At 39.5% G+C, this 11,247-nt stretch overlaps 1 long non-coding RNA gene across 1 annotated transcript; it reads right to left on the bottom strand.

Annotated features, from left to right (window-relative positions):
- Positions 1–1,228: 1,228 nt before the first annotated feature.
- Positions 1,229–2,803, bottom strand: LOC114109408 (uncharacterized). Its single transcript, XR_003586091.3, has 2 exons — positions 2,696–2,803; positions 1,229–1,787 (listed from the first exon to the last, which is right to left on the bottom strand). It is a non-coding gene; the product is annotated as an uncharacterized LOC114109408 (long non-coding RNA).
- Positions 2,804–11,247: the final 8,444 nt, after the last annotated feature.

Consider the following 11,247-nt stretch of genomic DNA (forward strand, 5'->3'; position numbering starts at 1 on the left):
TCTGTTATTCTGAAGAAAACCCTTGACATTTATATTATCATATCAAAATTTATTTAAAACTTAGCATTGTTATTCTTTTCCTTTATTCCACACCTTACACCTTCATTAAGAAATAAAGACAATATAATAACATTAAAGAAAATTTGGAAACAGAAAGGAAAATATACGCACAAGTCCCCTCCTCTCATTGAGCTACTTCTATCACTATAGTCCTGGGTTAGAGCAAAGTTGGATTTTGGCTGTTTTTGCCAGGCTGGCTGGCATTTGTTCTCTTTTTATCTTGAGTATCATTCTGACTTTCCCTGAAGAAACAAGCTACTCTTGGACCACATGGTTGGTGTGAGACTGACCTTTTGCTTTGTCTGAAAGGATCATGGCATGACCACATGGCAGCTGCATCATTCTAGTTATGACGATTGGTTTAGGGATGGACATGTAGTCAAGCTAGGGCTTTCCTGATAGCTCAGTTGGTAAAGAATCCGCCTGCAATGCAGGAGACCCTGATTTGATTCCTGGGTTGGGAAGATCTGCTGGAAAAGGGATAGGCTACCCACTCCAGTATTCTTGGGCTTCCCTTGTGGCTCAGCTGGTAAAGAATCCACCTGCAATGCAGGAGACCTGGGTTTGATCCCTGGGTTGGGAAGATCCCCTGGAGGAGGGAAAGGCTATCCACTTCAGTATTCTGGCCTGGAGAATTCCATGGACTGTATAGCCCATGGGGTTGCAAAGAGTCAGACTCGACTGAATGACTTTCACTTACATGTGGTCAAGCTACGCTATTCAGAATCACAGACTCAAATCTGTGACTTTTGTTAGAACTTTTGGAAAAGAAGCATGCTTTTTCCCTGGAGTTGCTGAGATAATAGAACATAAGCTTAAAGCTACCTGAAGTCATCTTTCTACCACTTGAGTAAGAATGGGGCCAACTTGGGGAAAAACAGAACCAAGAGCCAGAGAGAAAGAGAAAGTGTTTTCTGATGGCACTGCTTGAGAAGCAGCCATGCCAGGAATTGCATTACAGTCATGGGTATTTTTTAGTTATGTCTGCCAATAATTTTCTTTTTTGCTTTGGCCACTTTGAACTGTATTTCTGTCATTGACGAACACACAGAGAAGTACCGGAGGTGTTAGAGTTTGAACTCAGAGGAAGAAGATTATCAGTGGGAGCTGTAGTGGTCTGGGAAATCAAAATGTTGGCAATGGCATTTATAAAGCTTTGAAGGATGGCTCAGATTACATTGTTTTATTAGACAAGGCCTCTCCATCATGCTTGGGATTTGTGCTGAGTAGTATGCATCCTCCTACCTGGCCCAGGGATGACACACTTCCATGTACCCTCAAGGTCAGTTTTTAGGAAAGAAGGGACAGCCACCCAACCTTTATGCTGTCTGCTTGGCATGAGACATGGCTTAGACCTACTTCAGCTTACAGTAGCTCTCTGTGCACAGAGAAGATTGGAGACGCCATCAGTTTTGGCCATTTTAATAAGAAGAGAGACAGACCATGTTATATACTTGGTTTCCCCCTTTGTTCTCATCCCAGAATATTTTTCCTGGTGAATCTAGCTGATATGAACATCAAGGACAGCCGGAAAGAACAACCTGTAGGCTATATATAGAGATGGAGTGGGATAGTTGCTCTGAACCTTTAGAACCAAACAGTAGAAACGACTCCTGTCATCCCCCGTCTTTGTGCATCAGTGCTCAAGTGCCAGCAGCACAGGCACTAACTGTGGCGCCTTTGGAAGAAGTCTTTGTGTGTCACCGAGGCTGTTCTTCTACTGCACCCTGTAAGGGGAAGCAAGAGTGAAAGTGGACAGATTTTTCCGAGCAGGCTTAAGCTCTGATGTCCTTCACGCTGCTGACTTTGGCATCTCTCTTGCCGTCGAGCTGTGATTGCAATCATCATCTCGGCAGGCATATCACAGCTCCAGTTAGACTGCAGATGGTTTACACCCAAGCCAACAGAAAATGTACATAATCCATGGGCTAACAGATCCTCACAAATCCTCCAGAGACAGCAGGACATGCAACCCATGCCCAAGCTGCCTTCATTTCTGCAGATTCCAAACTGGTTAGACAGTGAAGGATCAAAAGCAGGCATTTAGGTAACAGTAAAGAGGTAGGCTGGTTATGTAGTGGAGTGGCTTTGCATTTTAAATTGAATTTATCTCTTTCTCTCTTTCACTTACTGTCCTTTTATCTAGTTCTGAATCCCAAACCAAATGTTACTACTCCAGTAAGTTCTAGTTAAACAGAATGTTTCTCTTTTTTCCTTTTTCCTTTTCTTTCCTGTCCTCACCTCTCCTCTTTCCCTACCCTCTCTTTCTTTTCTGTGCATGTTATTGATTCCACTCTTATGAGAAAATTACATTAAAAAAAAAACAAACAAACACTAAAGCAGTCAAGGCAGGCTGGTACAAAGGGAAGATCACCAAATGTCTTTTTCTCCTAGCTTCATCTTTATGCTCTGTGGACCTTAGTTTCCAAATCTATAAAATGTAAAGCTAGGAACACTATATTATTTTGTTACCATTGTTCTAACAAATGATCATAAACTTAGTAACTTAATACAAATTTATTATCTTACAGTTCTATAGGTAAGAAGTCTAATACAAGGCTCTTGAGCTAAAGTCAAAGTGATAGCAAGGTTTCATTCTTTTATGGAAGTTCTAGGGGAGAATCTGTTATCTTACCTTTTCCACCTTCTAGAAGCCACTACCTTCTTCAGTTTGTTGCCCTTTTCTTTCATCCTTAAAGCCAGAAACAGCAGGTCAGATCCTCATGTCCTATCTCTCTGACCTACCCTTTGGCCTTCCTCTTCTATTTTTAAGGACTCATGTGATTAGGTTGAGTCCACCAGGATGATCCTAGATAATCCGCCTGTTTCAAGCTTCTTAATGTTACTCACATCTGCAGAGTTCCTTCTGTCCTGTAAGGTAACATAGTCACAGATTTTAAAGAATCTATCTGCAATGCAGGAGACCTGGGTTAGAATTCTCAGTTGGGAAGATCCTCGGAAGAAGGGAACAGCTACCTACTCCAATATTCTTGCCTGAAGAATTCCATGGACAGAGGAGCCTGGCAGGCTACAGTCCCTGGGGGAGACAAAGAGTTGGACATGACTGAGTGACTTTCACTTTCGTGTCTTTGCAGAGGGTTCAATATTATTCTGCTTACATGTTAGTGAATCCCTAAGTCTCTGTACGTATTGAATTCTCTTTGTGGAAGCTTCCTGTCTTCCCATCTTGTCCTGTAGATCAAGACTATGATCTAAATCTAACTCAAGTTCAACTCAATCTCTGATAACCAAACTGTTAATTGATAGGGCAATTTAGGTTCATCGTCATGCAAGTTAGCTTATGTGTTTTAAAAATGTCTGTTTAATTGAAAATTTTTAAATTGGAAATTTCACATAAAAACACAAATTTCCAGCTTCTCTCAAAGGAGCAACAACACCACCACCAGCAACAAAATAGGAGGATTAGATAACACTAGGTTTTTTTTTTACCCTTCGCATGACAACCCTTAACCAGAATTAAGTAGTGCCTATTGGTTATCTTCTTCAGACAGGCATTTTGTACTTGTTTGGTCTCTGTGTGAGCATTTGAATTTTCTAGCTCTTTTCTAGCCCTTCTATTTCTTTAGCGCTACTATACAACCGCTCTTCACCCTGATGATTGAAAAGTACAGCACATTTACGACTGGAGTTGTAAATTATACTTTATCCACTAATTATTGAACTAGGCAAACAGATTACTGTATTTTATCTCTTTCTTTTTTTTTCTGGTTCAAAAACAATACGTCTATTATGGCATTTGAGAAAACTTTCTAAATCACCACAACTATACCTCCTCCCTTGAGGGTTTCAGTTAATTGAGGTTTTCAATATTATTGGCTTCCTTCTGTTTATAAAAGAAAAATGAAAAATGGTAACTGTCTTTTGTAGGTAGTAATTTATGGGTTGTTTTAATAGCCTCCATTTTGAAAATGTATTTTCCAGCTTTCCAAAGTGGAGGTGATACTTTTATAATATAAAAATATTTAGTGGAAGTTATTCATTTCATAAACATCCTTTTGCCACTATGTTTTGTGCGGCTACTACTGAGCTCTAGGCAAAGAGAATTGAATGGAAAATTATTCATTGCTTGGTATTTTGAGACTTGCAATTCCCTTCCTAGATTATTCAAGGCCAGTTATAACCCAAAAGGCAAGGTGCTGAGATTTATTGATAGAAAAAAAATTAAACAAACCACAGTCCCAAAAGTCACATATCCCACATCTTTTTTTGTTTTGTTTTTTGTTTTTTATTTATTATTATTATTATTTTTTACTTTACAATATTGTATTGGTTTTGCCACACATCAACATGAATCTGCTATGGGTGTATACGTGTTCCCAATCCCGAACCCCCCTCCCACCTCCTCCCCCCCACACCATCCCTCTGGGTCATCCCAGTGCACCAGCCCCAAGCATCCTGCACCCTGCATCGAACCTAGACTGGCGATTTGTTTCTTATATGCATATCTCACATCTAATCCAAATATTACTTTGATGAAAAAGCAGAAACATGTAAATAATTCTCATCTGAGATTTTAATTCTGTATTGAACGATCATATCATCTTAAACAATTATATACTCAACAAAAGCTATCTTTTTGCCTTCTGAAATATGTAGATCAAATGGGGTGCTCTTCATTTAAATTCAAATTGTGATAGTTGTGAAAGTTCAGGAGCAATGGAAAGAAACTTTGCTAGAGATAAGCAATGTTCATTCTCAGTTTTTTGAAGGAAACAATAATAGTTGGAAAGTAAACCAAGAATTAGTTACATAAATTGAGCTTATGTCTTAAAAAGCTTTCTAACAGTGCCTTTTTTTCTTACACTACAACTTACTGAACATGTAAAATTTAGCTGGATCTTAAAAAATTTGAACCTTTATGGAAAAGCACATAATTAAGTCAAATTGGTGATGAATTAGGTTGAAAGTTAGGTGATAGAAATCAAATGTTCCCTAATTCTGGTTTCAGAAGAGCAAGCAGCCAGTGGAGATGTTGGCATTTTACAAAAGAATATACCATGAACACTTTTGTAGAGGGTATCTTTTTGTGTTTAAATATCAAGAAACAGAGGTGCAATTTCAAATTATTTGTTCACCGCCTGAATATTCACCAAGTCAGACAATTTGCAGGTTTTTTCATCTTACAAGTAGAGTTCCTTCCTGTGCCATGATTTTCCACTGTACCTGGTGAAAGAACAGATTTTCCCTTTTATTGAAGAGGTTGGCTGGGTGCTTATAGTAAATTGGGAAGAAAGTGGTTTGATAGAAACTGCTTGAGGTTGTAACTTTCAATTTTCCTAGTTTTCGTTCTCTCCGTTAGACCTTTGAGTTGATTGTACCTGTGAAAAAGGAGAAAAGGCAGGCTGATAATGAGCTTGGCTGCCTTCATTCTCCATTCCTGCCACTCAGGGTTTTATTTTTCAATATTTGAAAGTTCAGCAGTTTCAGAAGGGTAAATCTATTTAGGGATTACTTTGTTTTTGTATTTGGGGAGAATAAATAATGTGGGAGGTTGTACAAATGTTTTTTAAACAGCTCAGTGAGTGTGTGTGTGTGTGTGTGTGTGTGTGTGCGCGCGCGCATGTGTGCATGTTTGAAGGGGAATCCAAAATCTCCTGCAGAACTAATATTTGCTACTTTGTTGTTACTTTTCAGGGGATTTGGTTGTCCCAGAAATGACACTTATGTAGCCCAAAGAAAATAAAAGGACATACTTGAAACATTTAATTATATTTCTGTTTTGCGGATATTGTGTATTTTGTAGGAGATTAGGATCTTTTTCAGAAATATAAATTTTTTTCACATAAAACATCCCAAATTACACATTTATCCATTTATTTATGTCAGTGGTATAAGGACAATGAGGAAATTAGGATGAAAACTACCACTCTTTATATTTGGAGGCTCAGTAGATTGCATAGTTTATAGTTAACTAAAATTACCCGATATTTGGTTTGCTACTTGTCAAAGACAAATGACATCCAACTCTGTGAGAGAACATAGAGCTTATTTATCTCCCTCAGCCTTTGTATTTTGGGGCTCCAAAATCACTGCAGATGGTGATTGCAGCCATGAAATTAAAAGATGCTTACTCCTTGGAAGGAAAGTTATGACCAACCTAGATAGTATATTCAAAAGCAGAGACATACCTTTGCCAACAAAGGTCCATCTAGTCAAGGCTATGGTTTTTCCAGTAGTCATGTATGGATGTGAGAGCTGGACTGTGAAGAAAGCTGAGCGCCGAAGAATTGTTGCTTTTGAACTGTGGTATTGGAGAAGACTCGTGAGAGTCCCTTGGACTGCAAGGAGATCCAACTAGTCCATTCTAAAGGAGATCAGTCCTGGGTGTTCATTGAAAGGAATGACACTAAAGCTGAAACTGCAGTACTTTAGCCACCTCATGTGAAGAGCGGACTCATTGGAAAAGACCCTGGTGCTGGGAGGGATTGGGGGCAGGAGAAGAAGGGGACGACAGAGGATGAGATGGCTGGATGGCATCACTGACTCAATGGACGTGAGTCTGAGTGAACTCTGGGAGTTGGTGATGGACAGGGAGGGCTGGTGTGCCGCGATTCATGGGGTTGCAGAGAGTCGGACACGACTGAGCGACTGAAATGAACTGAACTGGACTGAACTAAACTAATTTTCCAAACCAATTCTTTAGAAAGACATCTGAATTGGGAACAGGAATCCCTGTCTGCCATGTGGCTCAAGGCACGTGAACAGATGTCAGTCAGTGAAAAAGGAATAATGGAATGAAAGCTCTTACACATGAGCCACCATGGCCTCTGTGTCTCCCTCTTTGTATGTATATCATGCTTTAAATCTGCTGATCCTCTCAAGCAAGTCTGTAGGCCGCAGTGGGGGCAGTTTGGGCATGTCTGATTTTTTCTGTACCATGTATAGTTTCTAGAAATATGTTATTTTCATAGACCTTTTCTCTGCCTGGATCTTATCTTCCTCTGTCTATAACCCCCACTTTCTCTACTACAGCTTCCCCATGTTGGTTGAGTATATGCTGAAAATTTGCATCCTCCTCAGATTCCAGGTGGAAGCAGGAAAAAAGCCCCTTCTACTCTTGAATCTTCGAAGTATAGCTGAGGGAATCTAGGAATGAAACCTGGGTCTATGGGGATGGTGGGAGGTGGTGAAAGGAGCCCTCGCTTACATCTAACTCTTCCCTTTTTCCCTCCACCTGCTTAATCCAGCTCCGGAATGGTTTTGAGGGGTTTCCTTTGTAGTGGAAAATTGCACTTGCATCATATCCTCTTTTTTTTTTTTAATTCTACTGCTCACAGGAAAAAAAAAATAGATACCTTAAAGTAGCCCCTGGTTTTTAATATAAAGAGGCTTTTGGAATTTAGGCAAGCTTTTTTCCTCCTAAGTGTGTGGTTCTTTATGTGGAGGCCTATTACTTTCATGAGTGCTACCCTTTTTATGACTTAAGTTGAGGTTGAGCAATGACTCCTGTTTCCTGCCCTCTAGTAGTGGCTGCTTCAGCCTCACAATGGCTAGAGGATCACAGGGGCTATAAGACTTAGGCAGGATGAAAATATATCAGACAATATGTAAAATGTTATTCCATGAAATAGCAAAATCTAATAGCAAAAGCCGTACAAATACCACCACTACCACTTTTACATTTGTTTGCCATTTTGTGTCTTACAAACCATTTTCTAATGAAATGCTTAATTCCTTCCACAACTTTGCAAAGTAGCTTTCTAAAGTTCCTTTTCTGTATGAGGAGATTAAGACAGAGAGATCAAGGGACAAGCCCGAGATGATCTATGTCAAGAGTTTTCAAATCTAGACTGGAACTGAGGCATTCTGATTCCAGATACTCTTTGTATTTTATTAGACTTGATTTCTGCAATAATAGGTCTTGTGGCAACTTGGCTGGGTCATTACATTCTTCTGCTTCATGCTTTTCTAGGCCTTCAGTTCTTGACTGACTCCTTGTGTCTGTTTTGAAACTTGCTTCTCTTATGTTAGTCTGGATGTCAGCTGCTTGCTCCAGCTTCTGTCTTGCTTAGAGTAACTGGCATTCCAGATCTCCAGCTGGGCTTCTCACCCCATCTAATCCTCCTCTGCTTGTTTACTACAGTAGATTATAATCAGATTTTCTGAAAGATTAATGTAGTGAATAGTGAACAGTGCCAGTTTCTAAAATCCTGAATTCTAATTTTAGAACCTAGTATTAATAGCTTTACATAGAAATCTCTATTGATATTTTGTATCCTGTTGATTTCATTCTAGGATAAATTTAAGAGTTGAATTGATTTTTGCTGTTCATGGGAGGACATACTAACTCCGAGTGTGTGTGTGTGGGTTAAGTCGCTTCAGTCGTGTCCGACTCTGTGTGATCCCTGCAGACTGCAGTCCGCCAGGCTCCTCTGTCCATGGAATTCTTCAGGCAAGAATACTGGAGTGGGCTGACATGCTCTCCTCCAGGGGATCTTCCTGACCCAGGGATTGAACCTGTGTCTCTCACTTCTACCTGCATTGGCAGGCAAGTTCTTTAGAGTGGGCCACATGTGGAAATTGTAGAACATATTCCTCAGAACTGAACCTTTTGTGCAATGAAGTTTGCATAGTAAATTAAATAGTTGACCTTGACTCTGGTCCCACTGCTGCTGCTGACTCAGTGTTTCACCATGTAATCAGTGGGGCAGTGCAGACCATATGTCTCCTGTGCCATGTGTGTCATATGATTTTACTATTTGCATGGACTCCATTTAAGTAGCAAGATAGAAGATAATACTTAAAATACAAAGTCAACTCATAGATATGCCTTGAAATCAATTGCCCATGCTTAAAGCTCCATAGATAATAGGGACTCATTAACCCTGAAACAAATGGGTTGAACTTAACTAAAAATGAATTGTGTGTTAAGAAAATATGTAATACAAAAACTGTAGATCCGTGACCTACAGAATTAGTGCTGTGCTTCTTCAGGTTACCGTTATATTTGCCTTTATTCTTCTGTCATAGGAAAATATGAAAATGTCAGAAGTTGGGGGCATTTGTCTAAAGCTGGCAGCTTAACCACTTCTCTTGATGGCTTGTACAATAGCTTCAGTTAAAAGATATCAGGAAAGAGAAAAGCAAAAGTCTCAGATGACAATGACAGCTATAAAGGCGTGGGAGTTTCTAATGAATCTCTGTATCATAAAGTCATATACCAAGGCCAGCTTTTATACAAATTGTGGCAAAAATGTGAGAATGTAATTACATCAGTGGACAGAGTAGCCAAAGGTTGTGGAGTCAGGGGGAAGCATGTTAATAGGGTTCTCTATCACAAAACAAAGGCAGATGTATTTAGCGGAAGTAATACGAGTCAGCAACTGGTTCTTATTCTGTGCCAGAAGAGAAGAGGTCCTGATAATTACTGAAAATTTGAAAAGACTCCTGAAAGATAAACTCAACTCTGCTAAGGGAACAGCATCATAATCTAAGTGAACTAGTTATTAGAATTATTTAATTCCTGTAGGGACTAGGGACTTGAAGTAGATGGTAAATGAAAGAAACACACTGTCACTTGGGGTAATTAAAATATTTTAAAGTATTTTGATTCTTTGGAGTGCTGTGTTTTTCATTTTTTCTCTGTAGACTCTCAATATGTTTTGCTGTTATGTTTCATCTTGTAATTTGAGGGACAAAATTATAATTTGTTAATGCCACAATGCTACATGTATAGTAAGCACTTATTGTTGAATTGAATGAGTGATTGACTCAATAATTATGAAAATATAGCAATTACATTATTTTAATGGCTCACCATTTTATATTTGCTGTGATTGCTTATTGATGGCCAGGCTTAAGGCAAAAATCAGATCTTTCAGAACTGATTTTAGAGTTTGATGTTTCAGAAAGATTTTGGAGAAAAGGATATATTTACTATTAAAAAGTATAGATGGGTAGCCCCCTCCCCCCCAAAACACATTTACAATTAACCTTTTTAAAAAATCCTATATCTCTTACATGTCTTTCTGAAATGTTTTGCCCCCAACAGGGCTAGTTTAGACAGTGCTATCATTTACTTAACATTTTCAGTGAATTGGACTTCCTTTGTGGCTCAGCTGGTAAAGAATCAGCCTGCAATGCGGGAGACCTGGGTTCGATCCCTGGATTGGGAAGATCCCCTGGAGAAGGGAAAGGCTACCCACTCTAGTATTCTGGCCGGGAGGTTTCCATAGACAGTATAATCCCTGGGGTTGCAAAGAGTTGGACGAAACTGAGTGACTCACTCGCTCACTTCAGTGAGTTACATATCTGTGTTTAAAGCCATTTCCCTGGTGGCTCAGATGGTAAAGCGTCTGCCTACCATGCGGGAGACCCGGGTTCGATCCCTGGGTTGGAAAGATCCCCTGGAGAAGGAAACCCACTCCAGCACTCTTGCCTGAAGAATCCCATGGATGGAGGAGCCTGCAGTCCATGGGGTTGCAAAGAGTCAGACATGACTGAGTGACTTCACATATAAAAATGGGAGCAGTTTAATTAAGTTATTTTAGAAGCAGTAGATTTGGAGTTGGAATAATCCGGCTGTTTCTCTTGCCTGTCCTTTGAATAAGAGATGTGGTTCTGGTAGACTGGCCTCCTAGAGCCACTTTGAGCATTGGCGCCACCGTGACACAAAGGAGAACCTGCAGACCAATGAATCTTTTCAGTTACTCTGCAGATAACACATTGTTCAGTGAGTGACCAGATTATTTCAAGCACTCTTTCTAAGATTAAGATAATTATTAAATCATGATAACAAGTGTTTAAAGGAAAGAAGTATCTCATAAAATCAAGGGAAGAAATAACAAATTTAGAAAAGGCTCTTTTGGTTTTTTAATATGTACATGGAACACAAATAAGCGGGACTTTAGCCGGAGCTGGATGGGACAGGCAGAGACTGAATAACTTGGCAGGAGGAACCGCTAATAGGTGTTGGTAGACATAAGGCAGAAGGTGCAGTAATGGGTATTTGTTTTGCCAGTTCTGTGTTCTTTCACATGTATTCCCTAGTTTAATCTACTTAGCTGCTTTGATAAGTGGGTCTTATTTATCTTATTAGAGAAGGAAACTGAAGCACCTAGAGATTGAATAACTGACCTAAATTTGAGCTGTTGGCAAATGAGCTAGGATTTGAATTCAGAGATGATTCCTTATCCCCATATTTGAAGCATCTCACACAATGAATGT

Source organism: Ovis aries, chromosome 19 (assembly GCF_016772045.2).
Source record: "Ovis aries strain OAR_USU_Benz2616 breed Rambouillet chromosome 19, ARS-UI_Ramb_v3.0, whole genome shotgun sequence".
NCBI lineage: Eukaryota > Metazoa > Chordata > Mammalia > Artiodactyla > Bovidae > Ovis > Ovis aries.